The following is a 4,684-nucleotide window of genomic DNA, read 5'->3' as shown; positions in this document are numbered from 1 at the left end:
TTATGTTGTCTCCTCCCTTCCCCTTCTCCCTCATCCCCACCCACTCCCAACTAGCAACCATCAGTTTTTCCTCTGTGTCTTTGAGACTATTTCTGTTTACATTACTCATTTATTCAGTTCTTTAGATTCCACATATAAGTGAGATCATGTGGTATTTGTCTTTCTCTGACTGACTTATTTCACTTAGCGTAATGTTCTCTAGGTACATCTATATTGTTGCAAATAGTACAATTTCCTTCTTCTTTATAGCTGAGTAATACTCCATTGTGTAAATGCACCACAAAAAACTGGTAATTTTCAAGCATGCTACTATCAACAGCAGGAAGGTTCTTAAAAATGGTATAATTTACAAATAAATGCCACCTCTCTCCTCCCCCCCAAAAAATCACATGGAGACACCATTTCTTATAATCAATTGTCAAAGACTCTGTTTTCAAAATTCTCAGCACTGTATGAAAGTAGGTACTCTGAGATACGGGCTCTGGAAATATAAACTGTTATGACTTTATTGGAAAGTAATTTGGCAACAAGTAACAAAAGTCTTAAAGCTTGAAAACTCTTAAATTCAGCAATTTACTGCTAAGGAAGTATCCTAAGGAAGTCATTAATAATGGCAACTGATATAAAGCTAGAAGAACATTCTTGGTAGCATAAAAGCAAAAAAAAAAAATTAGAAGCAACTTAAATGTCCAAGTAGAGGGTATCAAATAAATGTATTTTAGGATATAAATTCATTGGTATACTATAGAATCATTAAAAATAATGTTGCAGGGGCCAGCTGAGTGACTCAGTTGGTTAAAAGCTTGCTTAAGAGTGTGAGCTCTGAGCAACAGGGTCACCGGTTCAATTCCCACATGGGCCAGTGAGCTGCACCTGAGCTGAGCTGCCAACAGGTGGCAGGATGGCTCAGATGGTGACAGCATGTGCTCCTAACAACAAGGTTGCCTATTCGACTGGTGGACTACCCCCGCCCACAACTGAAGACTGAACTTGGCACCTTGAGCTGTGCTGCTGCCCAGGTGGCTCAGGGGATAGAGTGCGTGCCCTTAACAACAAGGCTGATGGTTCGACTCCCACATGGGATGGTGGCTACGCCCACCAGCAACTAACATTGAACACAGCACCTTGAGTTGAGCAGCTGCAAGCTGCTGACAGGTGGCCGGATGGCGACTAGACTTGGAGCTGAGCTAGCTGCGCCCTCCACAACTAAGGCTGCAGGACAACAACTTGGCTGTTCCCCTCTCCCAATTCCCCAAGACTGTTCCCCTCCCCACAATTCCCCAATTAGAAAAAATAATAATAATGTTGCAGATAAACCTCTGTTGCTATGAAAAGATGTTCATTACTACCTTAAGATGAACAAAAGGGTTAGATGATAGTATATATTGTATCATCCTCTGCTACCATCTCCTGGTAGTAGTCTCTCCAGCTAAATTTATGAACACCATCATCAGAACCATCCCTTTCTTATCAATGCCTTGTCATCCATCTTAATCAGTCATCTCAACATAAATAGAAGTTATTTTTTTTCCCATAAAAAAAGCAAGGGTTCCATTCTTATGAAAGAGATAGAAAGAATAAATAGACGGAGAATATGTTGTTTATGTTTGTGTCTCTGTGTGTGTTTGTAGGTATGAGACTAGATAAGTGTACATTCCTAACACTATCTTGAGGACTTTATAATTAAATGATAGTTATTTTTGGTTAAAGATTTTGGAGATATTTACCTGTACCAGGTGCTTTCATCACAATGGAGAAACATAAGCAGTCAGCTTCTTCCCAGCAGATCTTTTCACACAGATTTTGCTTGAGCAGAAAGGGTGGCGGTAGAAAACTCAATGTAAAATGCCTAGACCTGTAATTATAAAAACAATATTCCCACTGAGTGAAGCAGCTTGCATTGGCCTTCATTCATCTTAGCTGAAGTCACAGAAAAGAGCAACACATTTGCATAATCTCTCTCTCTATCTCTCTCTCTCTCTCTCTCTCTCTCTCTCTCTCTCTCTCTCTCCTCTCTCTCTCNTCTTTTTCTGGAATGGCCATCAGAGCTGTCATTGTATTACCCTTGATGCCCTGAATGTCATCAAAATGTCTTCCTTTCAATATTTCCTTTATCTTTGGGTAAAGAAAGAAGTCACTGGGGGCCAGATCAGGTGAGTGGGGAGGGCATTCCAATACAGTTATTTGTTTATTGGCTAAAAACTCCCTCACAGACAGTGCCATGAATTATTGGCGAAAAGTTCAGGTTGTCTAACTTTTTCACGCAGCCTTTTCAGCACTTCCAAATAGTAAACTTGGTTAACTATTTGTCCAGATGGTACAAATTCATAATGAATAATCCCTCTGATATCAAAAAAGGCTAGCAACATTGTTGCAACAAGTTCACAAATTTAATTGTCAGACCTCATACACAGTAACCCCCAATAGAGGCATTTGACAAATAAATAAATGAGTGATGAATGACTGAATGTGATTACAATTTAAAGACACCATCTCATTTTCTTACAATTCAAAAGTTATGCTTTCACTCTGTGCTGGCCAAGTCCGAAGGCCCCCCAAAGGTCCTGTGAGACTCTGTGAAATTGAGTTTTCAACACTGATTTGGCCTGGCCTTACAGAAAGGTTGCCTACACAGTTGCAAAAATTGTTTGGTTATGGAGACCATCAAAAACGGCTAGACCGCAGGTCCGAGGCCACAGCACAGTGAAATATGGTGAAATGTTCCTCAGTCTTCTGCCTCCCTAGAGAAATTCATACTGGTAAGTCCTTTCTAATCAACACGTCTGTTTCTCTGCACACCAGCCAGCGATTCACAGCAAGAGAACCATTTCTTCCTCTCTGTTTGAAACCCCATTGATTCTGCAGTTTAGGAGGAATCTAAGTGCTTTCCAAATACCAAATGTCCCATATGGTAGTGGCGTTGCTATTCTCACTACTGTGATGTTCGGCCTTTCTACTGTACCTGTACCCACGAGGTGCCTCACTGGAGTTTGGCAGAACATTATGAACTCCTTTCCTGACCTATATTTGTTGCCACATTTGTTGTCCTCTCTCCCTTTATGAACTGCTTAATTCTGTTGAAATAACATACGTGTGTGTGTGTGTGTGCATAAATACAAGTTTTATCTTCTTATTCATCCTCATAATCATTTAGAAGGGAATAATTTATGACCCATCATAGAGGAATTCTTAAACTAAACTGTCTTAATTAGAAATTCAGATGTTTCTCTTTTGCTGAAAAACACAGAGCTGTTCAAATTAGATGGGAAATGTGGGCCAAAACGAATGTAGCATCTATATACACAAGAGTTGCAGAGTGTCCAGTGAAAAGCATTAACTGAAGCCAGACAAGTCGCCTTGTGTTTGTCTCCTTCATGCCAAGTAATTCTTTGACCCTTCTTCCTTCAGCTTTTCAACCTTACAATGCAGCTAAGGGTTGAGAGACGTATAACCCCACGGTTTTCTCTTCTGTGTTTACGCAGGATAAAGTATACACTTCCTAAGAGCTGGGGGTCTCTCATTTTCTTTCATTTATTTAGTGAAAGGGAGCTTAATTAGTAATGGGGCAAAGAGAGATGAGTGTACTAGGGCAGCTCACATATGAGGCTGGATGGTTAGAGACTCTCCACATGTGGCTCAAAGGGGCCAGGAACCTTGCCTGACCCCAGGTGCTCACTGTACCTCACAGCAAGAAAGCCTGGGGTTGGGACTCGGCTCTGCTCTCACAGCAGGGCTGCTCCAAGGGTCCCACTGGCCAGTGACAACCCACCTCTCTGGTAAATGGGTCTCTGACATGCAGACATCAGTTAGGCAGTTTCTCCAAGACTAGAATTACTCTATTAATCCAAATTAAAGGCATTCAGAAATATATTAAATGTCTCTTGGATAACAGAGGAAGATGAAAAGAAGGAGGAAGAACAAGGAAAAACCTTTCAAAATTGGAATTATAGGATAGTTAAGGTCATACTTTGCTGTTTTTACTTCTATCATGACCATTTTCTCATACTGCTACATATTCTTTTGAAATAGGATTTATAATGATTTTCAACATTTCATATATATTTCCTTGCAACAACACCCTATTATTATCTAAATTTTATAAATGTAGACATCAAGATGTAAAGTAACTTTCCTGACCTCACACCTCAAGAAAATTGTAGCGCTGGAATCTGAGCCCTGGTAGTCTGGAGCCTGAAGTCTTATCTGCTGTGATCTATAGCCTGTGATTAATATGGTGCTACTACAATTAAATTTAATCATGCTCCCCATGTTGGGCAGATATGCATATATATGTGCGTGTATGTGTACATCTATGCACACATATGTATGTATAGATATATATACAGATACATATGTTTATATACATACATATATTGGGTCATCGGGAAAGCCATGACGCATATTTGCATTGAGAAACAGAGAAAAATGACTTTCCTGATGACCCAATATTTTAACTAATGAGCAGTATAATTTCAGATCCATGTTTAATGACTGCTGTTTATTAAATGCCTTTTTATTCTTACTAAAGAAAGAAAAGCTAGGGCCAGCAGAGTGGCTCAGTTGGTTAAGAGCTCACTCAAGAGTGTGAACTCTAAGCAACAAGGTCGTCGGTTCAATTCCCAGCCTGAGGTGAGCTGCCGCTGAGGTGCCAACAGGTGGCAGGATGGCTCAGCTGGGAAAAAAA

At 40.2% G+C, this 4,684-nt stretch overlaps 1 protein-coding gene across 9 annotated transcripts in view; it reads right to left on the bottom strand.

The window, feature by feature from the left end:
- ATXN1 (ataxin 1) overlaps nucleotides 1–4,684 on the bottom strand; it is a 428,550-nt gene that overhangs the window by 278,921 nt on the left and 144,945 nt on the right. For all 9 annotated transcript variants that reach the window (XM_019665723.1, XM_019665726.1, XM_019665725.1 and 6 more), the window contains one exon: nucleotides 1,728–1,855. The gene's annotated coding sequence lies outside the window, so the exon portion shown is untranslated. The remainder of the gene's footprint in view (nucleotides 1–1,727; nucleotides 1,856–4,684) is intronic.

Source organism: Hipposideros armiger, unplaced genomic scaffold (genome assembly GCF_001890085.2).
Source record: "Hipposideros armiger isolate ML-2016 unplaced genomic scaffold, ASM189008v1 scaffold_449, whole genome shotgun sequence".
Classification (NCBI taxonomy): domain Eukaryota; kingdom Metazoa; phylum Chordata; class Mammalia; order Chiroptera; family Hipposideridae; genus Hipposideros; species Hipposideros armiger.
The sequence above is the reverse complement of the archived record's forward strand: the minus strand, read 5'-3'. Positions and strand labels throughout refer to the sequence as shown.